Consider the following 14,077-nt stretch of genomic DNA (forward strand, 5'->3'; position numbering starts at 1 on the left):
TACCTCATCTGTAAAATGGGCGTAATAATACTTACTTACCTCCCAGAGGTGTGAGGTCTTCTTAGTTAAAGTTTCTAATACACTTTTAACCTGAAAAGACTTATTATGTGAGTATTATTACAATTTTTAGTATTAGATCAGCTTATTCGATCCACATGGTGTTGCTGGATATACCATGCTATTTCTGCTTTTTTTATGGAACTTTAGTAATTCTGATGAAACCGTTGAAAGAGAAATAAAATCAGATCTGATACATTTCTTACAGAATCTGGGGTCCAGCTTTCGTTACCTGGAGTCAGGCTGCGGCGGGAGTGGTGCTGATTGCACAGGTCAGCTGCACTTACCTCTTTTCCCGTTGCTGAGATTTTTCTGTGCAATTTAAAAATTCCGTGTAAATGGAAGTCTTAGCAGAACTGGTTATTTTAGGGTGGGATTCCCTATGGGTAAAAAACTCAGCACAGCTGTTTTCCAGTAAAGTTTGTTCCAACTCCTGCTAAAGGAGAAGCCATTTTCTTTATGCCCATCCATGCCAGGTTTATTCCATTGATATTTTAGTGTATTCCTGTGTCGTAATTTCCTGATCATGCTTTTCTTTTCCTTGTGTGTGACACCATAGTTCAATTTTAACAGAAAACCACCCTAGAAGGTGTGGGTTTTCTTCCATTGATGTCAGCTGACCAAAACATAAAAAATCAGCAGTCTATTAATAATTTTGAAGAGCGACATGCAGGAAGAGTAGCTGATCGCCCGCTGCAGCTCATTTCTCACTACAGGATACCCTGGAAAATCTGCAGCTGTCACATGCGTTTTACAAAACTAACTTGGTAACAGGAACATTTTAACAGGAAGCAAAATTGTGTTTCTGATCTTTATCGACCTTTTCCGAAGAAGCGTTTGCGTAGTATTTGTTTTCCTCCTGTTGGAGCCCTGGGAGGCGATTCTGCCGGTGGCTCCGTCCTCCCAGCGCTCGCCGGGCAGCCGGCGCTTCGCTGGGGCCGTGTCCAGCACCGCGGAGCCAATAAACCCCAATTCAGCAAAAATACGAAGTTTGTGCTTCTGCCCGGACCCTCGGGCTCAGCTCGGAGCAGCTTCGCAGCCCGCAGAAGTCGGTGGAGCCTGTGCACACGGACACTTTGCTGACCTGGGGCAGAAAAACCAACGTTCTCGCAGTGATAATACAAATCTAATGTGTGGCTTGTTCCCCACTGAGCCTTTCCTTTATTCTCTCATGTGCTGTTAAAATGAATGTAAGAAAAACATCGAAACGAAGCTCGTTGCCTCTTTCAAAAGCATCCAGTTCCCAACGCTTGTGTGATATTGCCCGACAATACAGAGCACACCTGAAACTTTTAAAGGGATTGCATGTTACTTTACTGTTATCTTTTTTTTTAAACAAGGAGTAATCCTACCGTGAACTCATTCATATTTTTTACTACAATTTTAAGACCCAAATTTTGTATTTATGAAGAGGAGAACATTATTTATTTTCTTATCATTTGTCTGCCAGAAGCTACCAGAAACTTTGGAGAGGCAATTCCTTTTTCAAAAAATAATTTTAAAAAAATGGAAGTATAGTGGGCAAGACTGATGTATAAATTACAGCATTTTTTTTTCTTAATTCTCAATCTCTTTCAGTCTTTCTTTGCATGAAATGCTTTTGTTAAATATTAATTGTAGTTTCAAAGTGAGTGTGTGTGAATAAAAATTACCGATCATTACTTTTGTGAGAGTTTGGTCTGCCTCCGCGAAACCTCTTTTCAAAATCCGCTCTGCAAAGCGCGGAGCCCGCAGAGCTCGCCCAGATCCGGACCTCGATTTCTCCATACGCAGAATTTTAACTTGGGCCCTTTTAAATTCAAAAGAGGCTTAACTGGGGCAACTGAGGTGGGAGCATCTGAATCAAAGCTTGGTGCAAGACTTGCTGGTGGAGGGACCTGCCCTCTTTATTAGCACTTAGACCCCCCAAAATCTCGCACTTTTTCACATCCCTGTGTGTCAGCCCCGGGTGGTTCATTCCACCCTCTGCTGCGTCTCTCTGGGAAGAGGATTTTGTTTCGTGGTGGTCAATGAGGCTCAGGGACTCACCTTTGCCATGAAAAACTGGTTTTAGCCCTTTGGGCGAAGAGGACACGGCCTCCCAGTCCCACCAGCCGTACTCACCGGAGTCCAGGCATCTGCCTTGTTTAGGCTGATGCCGTTTTATTTTCGAACTTTGAAAGCAATGTGCAAATATCGCGACAACTTGGCAGATGAGTTCTTCCTCTGCTTGCTGTCAAATGTACTGAACCCCACGCTGCTAAACCCAAAGAAATGGGAATCTGACAGGACAGTCGGCACCAAGCCTGGACCCACCGAGTTACCTGCAAGCGTTTCTTTTTTGCCCTTTATTTTTTCTGCTTTTCCCAGAGTTGGAGCGTGAAATAAGGCAGATCTCGTGGGAGATGAGTCAATGCTGCCTCCTTCTCAAGGGACTTGGCGCCCGCGCTGCCAGGGTGACGGTGTCAGACACCAGCTGCCGCTTCCAGCGCTCGTCCCTGGTCCCTGAGTCAGCGCCCGGCATCCCGCCCCGGGAGACGCTGCCGCGCGGGGAAAATTCCAAAACCAATTTAAACTGCAATACCCGAGCGAGAAAAAAAAAAAAAAAAAAAAAGAGCACACAACCCCGCAGTGGAAGCCTGCTTGGAAGTGCTTTAAATCTTATTCTCGCCCAACAAGGCTGGCAAAATCACCCCTCGCTCTCTCTGCCGCGGCAGAGCCTGTGATTCATGTGCTGGGAATGAATTGCCCTTTCCCCGGAGGGCTCGGACCCCTCGCCAGCAGCCGGGGGCACAATAAATCCAGCTGCCCCACAAAGCCAAGGGCAGCCCGGCCGTTTGCTGGGCCCGTGGAGGCACTTTGAATGTCACGTCGAGTTATCTGACCCGCGCGGCTGGATGTTGCAGTAGGTGCGATGAGGGGCCTGACGCTGCCTCTCAGCTCACGCTGTAATTACCGGAGAGTATCTGGGTTACTGCGAATTCCCTGTTAAAACTACTTGTGAAAGGAGCTGGGTTTTGGAAGGCTGTGTACGCATACTGATGTTTCCTGCATTAGTTTAAAGAAAACTGATTCACCTCTGCTGCCCCACAGAGCTGCTCAGGGAGGTTTGCAATGCCCGGAGGGATTGGCAATATTCCTCATTTCTACAAAACTGGTGGCTTTGTCCTCAGTCGTGTTAGCTTTTTCCCATCCTGCTCCTACAATTTCCCGATGTAGGTGTGTGTTACAAAGCTGCCCCAGACCCAGGTGACTGGGGATGCTCAGGTGGTTGTAGCAGCATTTTAGCTGCTGGGTTTGCCCAGTAAAGTCTGGTTTTCAGGGACTGGCCTTTTAGTAAACCTGCGCTCATTCCCTACTTGCTGTTTTCGGGAAGCACAGGTACCTGGGCAGCGTGGACTCAAACCAGTCGTGTCTCAGGTTATAAAGCAATGTTTGGTCCACATCCGTGTTATTTTTCTTTCAGCCCTGGGGACTCGATCCGTCCCCTCTTATGTCACTCCTCCGCTCAAGGCATTTAATAAAACTCAGTGCCTGTGACAGGTAGACTTCCTCATCGGTATAAAAACACTTCACAAGTTATATTAAACTTCATGAAAGCTTCAACATTTTCAGTGACACCTCCAGAAACACCTCTTTTAACAGGATTAATTTGCTTCTCCTGCAAGTGTAACCATGTCTGAGACACTGATCAGCTGTGATTTCGGGAAAAATCCATCAGAAATGGTTACAAAAGCAACCAGCAGCGAGTGCAAGGGCAGAAGGAGTGGAAGAGTACAGCCAGCGATGAGAGCATCCCAAAACCCCTTGGATCAGTTCCTGGTCCTTTTGGGATAAGTCATTTAGCATTCCTGTGCCTGACTGACCCTGACATCATTAAAAGATTGGTAATGAATTTCAGCGCTATATAAATCACACGGAAAACTATTACCCTTAATACAAGCGAGGCTTTAATAATTAATGTCATCTAAACTGCTTTCCAAAACATGACCTTTTAAATCTGATCACTGTGGCCAGAGCCATCGCTCATCATGCAACTGCCTGTTCTGCAGCCAGCCCGGATGGCTCCGGTGGGAGCCTGGACCGGTCCCAGCCCTGGAGACCAGACACAAAACGGGGTGGCTCCATTTAGACCCATGCGATTACAGAGAGTGTTTTATTTTAAATAAACTATATAACTTCCATTCGCACGTGCGCCTTTGTTACTCTGTGAGTCGGAGCCTCTCGGGGAGGCTGCAAAAGGCTCTGCACTTTTTTTTTTTTAAAGCTTTTGCACAGCATGTGGGTGCGAAGATAAAAATAATGTTGCACCTCTCCTTGTGCTTCCTCCCGAGCAGCAGCTGCAGGAGGAGGGATGCGCAGGAGAAACAGCAAACAGACCTTCGGCTCCAACAGCCCACAGGAGTTAATTCCTTTAATTTGGTTGTGGTGCAAGCGGGATGTGAAAACCCTCCCCGGAGAGGGGAGAGTCGCTAGTTTTCTTTGGTGCTGTGAGTTTTCCCTCTTTCTCTGCTTTCAGTGCTTGAAAGAAATTAATAGTAATAATGTTGCTGCGGGGATAAGGAGCAGCTGTTGTACAAGCGTGTGCTGGCCCCAGCCCGTCCCAGAGTCGCATCCGCCTGCGCAGGAGCCGTGGGTGCCGCAGCTGTGGAGCCCAAACCCGGGATGCTGATGCCAGTTTTGCTATCCAGTGCCCAACCTGCCCCACAAACACCCTCATGGAAAGAGAAAAATCTCAAAGGTCTCTCCAGCAAGTCATTCCCAGCGTTTGGAGGTCTCTCCAGCAAGTCATTCCCAGCGTTTGGAAGCTGCATGGGGACAGCAGTGGGGCGGCAGTGGGTTCCACTGAGCATCCTGCCGGGGCTGTTGTGCATCTCTGCCGTGCTCCAGCATCTCCCCAAGCATTTCCCCAGCCGTGCTGCCCACGAAATGACAAAAAATAGCAAGTGCCGAGGCAGCTGGCATGGAGCATCCGTCACCTCCCACGCAAGTCACAGCATCTTCAGCACCGCGTCGCCAGTGCTTTGCATCTACCTGCTCTCGCCCTTTCACGGCGATTTCTGGCTGGTGCGGACTCTCCCTTCCCCCGCCCAAAATGCTTCTTATATCCTGGTATGCAATTAAAGCTGGTCAATAGCTGTTGTCTGACACTGGACCGGAGCTGTGCATGGACTCGAGGGGCGGCTGCCCATGGTGCAGCTCATCCCAGGCTGTTCGCTGGGCAGATTTGCTGTCTGAACAATTCAACGTAGAGCAAGTTGGGAGCAGGAGGGAAGGCAAACCCGAGGCTCTCAGTTCATGGCCCAGGTTGACAGGACCAGGCCTTTTATTGTGTGATGTCCTGAGTGCCTTCAAGATGACTTCTGCTGGAAGTCAGATAAAAAGGTTCCCTGTGGATGTCACCTGCAGGAACCCAACACTCGTAGCTCAAAGGAGAGGGTTGACAGAGCTGCCCCAGGTGCGTCAAGTTCTAGCCCTGCAAAGACTGGCACAGGTGAATAACATCCTGTGATATGGAAGATCCCACCCAGCTCCACTCACCCCACATGTGGCTGTGGTGGAAGATCCTCCCTCTTGGGCAGGAGGGAGCTCAGCAGGAAACAGTGAAAAGCGGGGAGGGCAAAGTGATGCTGTGCTGGAAATGGTGAGATAGCACTGAAAGGTGGTGTATCAAACAACAACAACAACAACAATTCCAAAAAACAGCTGTTGCGGGGTTTGGCAAAGTCCTGCCCCAAGTTTTAGAGGATGCTAAGAAGATGCAAAGTGCTGATTGTCCTGCCTGGGGCTGCATGGCCAGGAGGAGGGGTTTCCACTTTATCTTTCGTCACCAGCAGGGAGATGGGTGTGGTGGGGAAGGGATTATGGAGAGCTGCTAACGAGGTAGGAGAGAGAGCTGCTAACGAGGTAGGGGAGCTGCTAACGAGGTAGGAGAGCTGGGCTGCAGGTCTGGGGCTGTATAGGGTTTTCTCTGAGTGCTGGTGTTGTGTAGATGCTTCAGCACAGCAGAAGTTGCTGCATGAGACAAACAGCGATGGAAAATCCATCCGAGTGTTTTAGCCTGAGTACATTTGCATAGAAGCGGGGTGGGAGGGAGAGGGATTGGAGCCCAAAAATGTGTATTTTTAATTGATTATATGCATGGCTGCTGGAGGCCTCTTACACTGTAATGGTTAATTATGTCACTGGCTGTATGTGCTGCAGCCTTTATTCATGTTGTATTCAAACAATCCTGCGCAGTGCCCAGGCGGCTAATGGAGCAGATTGCCTGTCTAGAGAAAACTGAAGGTTTGCTTTGTTTGGGGTTTGTTTTTTTTTTTTTTAAACAAGATAGAGAAAAGAAGAATGATGAACAGCCAATTACTGTACTAAAATGATGTACCCTGTCAGAACATGATGAACATCCAGGTCTAACCTGCCTCTTGTAGCTCTTTGACTAGATTGGCAATTCCCTGCTGATTAGTTCCATCCCAGGGCAGCCTCCTGCTCCTGGGGCTGCGGGTCCTGGTGGCAATTGCCTCTTCATCCACCTTTTTCCAGTTCAGAATCCATTCTGCTGACTCAATCTCTGCTTTCTCCTTACTGTCCATCCCCTGATGGATTTGCTGCCTTCACTTCTTCCTCATGAAAGGTGTTTGAAAGGTACTAAATACCTTTGGGGGTTGTTTTGAGAGCTCCAGCTGCAAGGAAGGATACAGTGAAAGATGCATCTTTGTAATGCCAGCCGGTTCTTCCTTAAAGGGCTGAGGCATGTGCCCAGGAAAACAGGCTGAATTCACTATAATTTAAGTATCACTGTAATTTTGTGTGAAAGAACATATGCAGAAGTGCAGTTCCACAAAGACAAATAACCAGAATGCTCTGGCTGCCAGCTGGGACCCTCCTGGGAGGCAGGTTTTCACAGCCTGGATCTCGCTGGGGCTTTGCTGTATTAGGTTCCACCACATTCTGGTTGGACAAATAAAAACTTCTACATCTGCATCGGCTTCTATTATTTCTATAAATCAAAACAGAGCTCAAGAAACCAGAGCACATAGCTCCATTGACTCTAAATAAGCCAACTAAGCAACACCTCCTCCACATCTCATATCTCACTTTATTTTGAATTATTCTATTTCAGATATTCCTGTTTTGCTAACTGAGGATGTCTCGGGCAGAGATGCAGCACGTTTTAGAGCTCTGGGAATCGCTGAATTCTTGTTGCGGTAAGCACAACCTGTGGGTAAAGCTGTGCAGATACTATGACCTAGTACTTATTGGAGACTGAATTTATTAGACTTGTAATCAATAAATTGCTTTTGTTGTTTTCTTGCTGGGGGATCTCACAGAGCCTTCCCGGGGAGCCACCCTGCCCTCCCGCACGGCTGTTATCACCGTGGCTCCCTGCAGCTGGAGGAGCGATCCTGACACGTGCAAAGCCCCTGCACGGAATAAGCTCTCGTTGCAGAAGTTGCCACACAAATCTGAGCTTCAGGTGCCGCGATAGTGGCCGCGAGCTGCTCACGCAGCAGCCGTCACCACGGTGTGTGACCCTTCTCTCGTCCTTCCCGCTGTGTCCAAGGCAGTGTCCCATTGCTGGACGCTCTGATGGAGCTGCGTCCTAATTCTTGGCTCTGCTGCCAGTTCGCTCTGTGTTTTGGCTGAATCACTCAGTCTGGCGGTGGTTTCCAGAGCCCACAGCATCTGGCCTCGTGTCCCTCTCTCCTTTAGCCCTGGCTTTCTCCCTGCCCTGGCCGCAGCCCTGCCAAGCTGGCTTTCTCCAGCACGCTGGCTTGCTGCCCTCCAATCCTCCCCGTTGGCTGCTGTGTCCTTAGACGTGGTTCTGTTTGACACTGGTGGCTGGAGCCAGTTTTCCTTTCCCCAGCTCCCAAATGAGCCGTGTCCTGAGGAGCGCAGGCCACCCAGTGCCGCAGCCCCGGCCGGTGTCACCCCGGTGGGGGCCACGTTTTTGCAGGTGGGGGTGCAGAGGGGCTGGGGGTGCAGGGAAGGGACACCAGCACTGCCCCGGTGGTGAACTGGAGCCACCAGCTGCAGCTGAGGGACTGGGGACAGATGGAGGGAAGCAAGGAGAATGGATGGGTGGAAGGAAGGAAAGGAGAGGAACAGAGTGGGGGAAAAAATGAGGAGGGAGGGGGAGAATAGAGGGAAATTAGGAGAGTAAAGGGAAAGGGTGAAAGGGGAGAGAGGAATGGGGAAAGGAGGGATAGAGGAAAGTGTGGAGGAGGAAGAGGGGTGGATGGAGAAAGGGGGAGGGAAGAAGAGGAGGATGCAGAAAGGGAAGGAGGGATGAAGGGAGGGAGTATGGGGGTACGGAGGGAGGGAGAGGTGGGCTGTCCCCGCCGGCGCCATGTGATGCCCTCTCCTCCCCGGGCTCTCCGCTTCCTCCCCGGCGCGGAGCATCCCCGGGGCCGCCGGAGCAGCGCCCGCGGGGCCGGTGAGTGCGGGGCCGGGGGACGCTGGGACCCCTTCCCGTGTCCTGGCCAGGCTGCACCCCCCGGGGAGGGGGGATGCACAGTCCTGGAAGTGGCTTCGTGGCGGGGTTCCCGAATTGGGTGTAAAAACCTGAAAGTTCAGACCGCGGGGTGGGAGCGAGGCGGGTCTGAGAGGTGCCGCCTGGGTGTGGAGCCGCAGGGTTTAGGGCAGATAGATATCTATATTTTTGTATATCCTCCCTTGGAGTCAGAGCCGGCTGTGCCCCGGTAGCTCCCCCGGGGGGTCACCGGTAGCGGGGGCAGCGCCCCGGGCAGCAGCCGGTGGCCCCGGAGCGGCCCCGGCTCCCGAGGCGGGAGCGGCCGGACCCGGGTCCCGGTGCCCGGCTTGCCGGAGCGCTTCGCGTTACCTGCCCGGTTGTTCCGTCTCTGCTGAAACGACGGGATTTTGGGGGTTACCCGAGCCCCGTGTGACAGCCCCGAGTGGACCCGGGCACACGGGGAGCCGGTAAATCGCAGGGCTCCATCCCGGGGCTGCTTCTCCATCAGGCTGCTCAGAGACACAGAGGCCATGTCTTGGGCGCTGTGAGCATCCCTTGTCTTCAGCCGTGAGTTTTGAACACGGAGCTGAGGAAGAGAAGTGGATTTTTCAGAGGGAATATAAAATCTGCTGGAAGTCAGGGGCTGCCAGGGTTTTTCAGTACAGTAAATCTCTTGGAAAGGGGAGCGTGAATTCAAGTGATGCTATCTGAGAAAAACCTGACATGGTTTTTAAGTGAAGTAAAGTAGAGGAATAAAAGCCGGATCGTGTGTTATTGTATGAACAGGCGAATGGGGACATGGAGCCTGTCTTCATTTCTCCACACATTACTTATTCCTATCCTATGAAAGGTGGTGGAACATGAAATGTGGTATTTCAGCCACCACGGCAGCGAGGAAAGAGGGTTCCTGACGCGCCGTTCGGCTGTTGATTAACTGCTTGGCATTTTGTAAAACTTCATCAGCCCCTGACGTGTGGTGATTTTTGCAGCTCTTAGGACTGGGTCTTCCAGTCACAAAGCAGCGGGAGGTTCCTGGGTGCTGTCTGGAGAGTGGGTCTCACCTGCAGCACTGCTGTCCCCACTGTGTCCCTCACAGCCCCCGAACCTCGGCGGGGGAGAGGGCAACAAAAAGGAGGCCTCGGTGCGGCTGCTAGGTGTCCTGCACGGTGCAGATCAGCCTTTGGGAAGGGCAGCAAGGGCGTTGTGTTCACTGAAAGTGGCACCGCTTCAGCAAGAATGCCGAAAATGAATATTTCGGCTGAGTTTTGTGCAGCGGCAGCGGGTGCTGGTGATGTGACCCAGGCAGGCAGCTTTCCTGGAGGAGCGTTCCCACGTTTCCATCGCTGCTGCCCTTCGGTTTCACAAGCGCCGTGTGTTTGGGCTCCTTTCAGGGGCTCGTCTGCTGCTGGATTTTTATGGGCGCCGTTTGGGTCTCTCACAGCGTGACCCACATAAAAAGCCAAATGGCAAGACACTGGCTCTCACCCGCTGCCATCACGCCTTCCCCTGCGGCTGCTCCACGTGGCATCCAGGGGACAGAAATGCTTCTGTGTGGTTATTTCTCCAATCCCTTGCTGTATTATTGTAGCTGCTGAATATATTCATTGAGCTGAATGAATCCCCACCTGGCAGCATCCATACCGCAGCGTTCGCAGCTTCAGCTTCATTTATGGAGAGGGAAGGGAATATAAAATACGAGAGGGAAATAACACACAAGCCTGCAGAGGCTTCAGTGGTATCAGCAAAATGCGAGCTGCATAAGTGTGTGGTTGGAGTGAGCGCCGGAGGCTTTTCATAAGTCGGCTGGGAAGATTTAAAGCCCTGGTTTTAAGGTGGCATTTTAAAAATAAGTAGATGATGGAGTCTAGGTCAAAAGTTATCTGGGAGCCTTAATGTCACCGAAATTAAAGGGGGGTTGAGTTCTAGGTGTGCTCTAGAAAGAGGATTTGGAATCAGTGTCACACAAATTTTGTTGATGTATAGCCACAAACTTCTGAAATTTATAGTAAAATATTTACTGGGAAAATGGAATTTGTCAGAGGACCACACTGATGCATCATCAGGCTTGGAAAATGGGTTGTTACAGATGAGTGGGGTTTGTGTCTGGTCCCACTGGAAGACAGGACTTGCAGCTTTTCCTTTATTATGGAGGAGGTATCATTGCTCATTAGTGAAAAACCTCATCAGAGAGGTGCCCATGGCTGCACTGAGGGGGATTACTCGAGCAGCACGGCAGATGGCAGCCGCTGACCCAAGACAACTCGCGGATAATTCATTTTCCCACTGGGTGCCTGTCCAGTGCTGCTGGGTGACGTTCCCGTCCGTGGGGAGCAGGAGCTCAGGTCTGCCAGGGCAGGATGCTCCGAGCCCTATGGGTGGGCAGCCCCATGGCCCTGGCTTCTTCTTGGGAGATGTTAAACGCTTGGTTACATCAGGTGTCCCTTTTCGCTGTGGCAGCTCTGGCTGGGATTATCTCTGCTCAGTCGGAGAGGTGCGGTGGGTTACGTTCGGTAGAGGTGGCCTGAGCGTGGAGGAGATGCAGGGGGGTCCCAGATGGGCATGTGTGTCCCTCTACCTTCTCCAGCCATCAGGACAGCAGAGCTGAGAGCATGGTGGGTGGAAACCTCCCTCTTTGTGGCAGTCAGAAAGCTGAGCGTAGATGGGAGGAGAGTCCCTGAATGGGTTTGGTTATTAACAGCTCAGCAACAAAAGTTGATACCGTAACATCAAGCCTAGGTGAGACATTTCAACCATTGCTTAGACACAGGCAGATAGGAAGAGTTTTCCAGTCCTTCCTTTCCCAGGATTAGCACTTCAGAGACTGAGATACAATACATCACAGCAGAAGAAAATTTTAACTATTTGGGAAATACTTAACCGAGGTGGTGCTCAAGTCGAACGCCACAGACTGTGCCGGAGCGAGGCGAGAGGCAGCGATGTGGGGGCACAAGGTGGGATGGGAAATCCTTGAGCATTGTCCATCAGCTCTCACAGTGATGGACCATGAACATCCTGCTCATGTCACAGCTAAGATCACGACTGAAGCCCGTTATCTGAGAGACCTCTGTGGGACTGCGGCAGGGTCTGCGTGAAGCCGTGGTGGGACTGGCGGCTGCTCTGCCTTGGTCTCCTGCCTTTTCCCTGGGTGAGGGTGGATGCCATCACTTTTTACAGGAACAGAAAGCTTTGTCACAATATCTGAGGGGACAGTTATCTCCATGGCCGTGGCTGGTGCGTGCACCCTGCCCAACGTGCCACTTGTCCGCGGCCTTCAGCGCTCAGAGACACCAACGGCGCTCGGGGGATTTCTTGCTTTCTCTCATTTATCACGCTGAAAATGTTCATAAAAACACTCCAGCTGCCAGCGCTGGTGAGAAGAGCTGCAGGGAGCTGCCCTCCCTCCCCAACACAGGTACCCGGGGCTCACCCCTCCCCGCCACCGACACGGGGGAGGCGGAAGAGTTTTAATTAGCTCTTGATGCTATTTTTTTACCTCCTGGCACTGCTTAATTTAGCTCAGGGTGTCACGCACTGATCATTAAGGGGAAAAGAAGGAAACGGGGGTGTTGGCCCCTTTCTGCTGAGCAGCCACGTCTCCGAAATCCTGGGCTGGTAACTGGGGCTTGTTCCTAGACCTTCTGTAGCTGTAAAATTTATAGCCCAGGGAAACTTCACGTGCTGGTGTCTGGAATTCGTGGCTCCTGCAGGGCTGAGGAAAAGGCTTACACAGCATTTGTGGGTTCTGTTCATACCTACTTCGGTTTAAAACAATATAAATATCTTATGGAGAAGGTGCCTGAGATGTTCAGTCACGCTGTGACCTGCCTTGCTGCTGAAGGACACAGGGACTGAAAAGCTGCCATTATGTGAGGAAGAGGCTTATTCTCCTCTTTTTAATACACAGGGCTATCGCAGGACTTTGTGCCACCTTAAATGACACGTGGAAGTGAACAAGAACCAACTGCTAAAGGTTTAATATTCCAGCCTTGGTTCTGGTGTGAAGTGGATGGAGCCGGCTGCCCCGCTCCAGCCACGGCACACGCGGTGGGACTACGGTGCCTTCCCTTATCCCTGCTGCTGGGTCTGCTCAGGCGCCCTGTGCCCCCGCCGAGGTGAGCAGAGGGAAGCCAGAGCCAGAAGAGGGTCACTGGATCGTTGGGTTACTGGAGTTTGCGTATTTAGGATATAAAGTACAACCTGTAATGTACAGCACGCAGAGGTTAATGGGCAAGCACCACTCTGCATGGCACACAGCAAAGACATTTCTGCAGATTTTGGAGCAAAGTCCCCAGCAGGTTTGCCCTGCAACACTAGATATTCCCACCTTTTATTCTGCTTTTGTAGCTCTTTGTAGGGTATTGAAACCAGCAGTTTGACTCGTGTCCCTGACTGTGAGTGCTCTGACACGCTGCAAGCAGGTGAATGTTGTACATCAGCTTTGATATGCAGAGGGCGAGAGGGTGTTGGGAAGGGCTCAGTATTGTTAGTGATCTAAACTTTTAGAACACATAAATAGTTTGGACTTGGAGAACTGGACTTGGGTGTATGGGCAATATTACAAGCTCAGAGTTTTAGCTCTTATTTCCCTCTTGAGAAATGCAATTTGTGTCGCCCTTTCCTACAAAACCACAGGGTTGGAGCTGCCGGTACGTGGTTGTGGAGCTGTGCCTGCCATCCACCCGTCCCTGCACCCCAGCCTCGGGCATCCCTCGTGTGAGTCGGTCGGAGGTGGAGGACCAAGGCTGAGCCCTCTCCTTCAGCCCAGGAGCTCCTCCGTCCTGCTGCTGGAGCCTTCCAGCTCCTCCCAGAGCCACCCAGCAGCCCAAACATCCATCGAGGACCCTCCTGTGGGACACTTCCCTCCCAGTCCGTCTGCCAGAACTTGAGCTCCCCACCTTCGCAGCCAACGCCGCAGGTTTTCCGCTTGCCAAGGTGTTGCTTCAGCTGGGGTTAAAAGAGGTAAGAGCTTCAAATGCCAAGGAGAAAGGAGATGCATGGGTGGGATGTGCTCTGTCTTTGGGGGGATGTTTGTGGATCCAGAAAGACCATGTGAATGAGCATGAGCTGTACGATGTGGGCTGTGCCAGCAGCGGGTGAGCTGGGACCCGGGGCGCTGTTCAGTCAACGATTTTATTTGTTGAAAGTTGCTGGCATCATCCAAAGCCATTAGTGTGAATGAGCTGGAGCGAAGCCATCGCCCCGGTGGACACAGTGGAGGTGGCTGGTTTGGGAAAGTCTCTGGTTAGAGGCTGGGGTAGGGAAATAAATCTCAGTTTAAGCTACTTTGACCTTGGGAATATCACTTGATCTCCTTGTATCATTCTACGATGTTCTATGTGACCATGATTGTGTGACAGTGCTGGTCACTCAAGATTACTTTTCATGTGTTTCTTGTGTCTGATGACAAACAAAAAATTAATAGGTTTGATTGCTGTGGTTCAATCTAGGTCTAAATAACTCACAATAACTCACAACCAGCCGCCTTTTTTTTTTTTTTTCCTTTTAAATCCTCTCTGGAGAGCCTGTGAGCCCAGTGCACTCGATTGATCTGCTGTTTCTGTCCGGCGTAAT

Source organism: Caloenas nicobarica, chromosome 18, assembly GCF_036013445.1.
Source record: "Caloenas nicobarica isolate bCalNic1 chromosome 18, bCalNic1.hap1, whole genome shotgun sequence".
NCBI classification, from domain to species: Eukaryota; Metazoa; Chordata; class Aves; order Columbiformes; family Columbidae; genus Caloenas; species Caloenas nicobarica.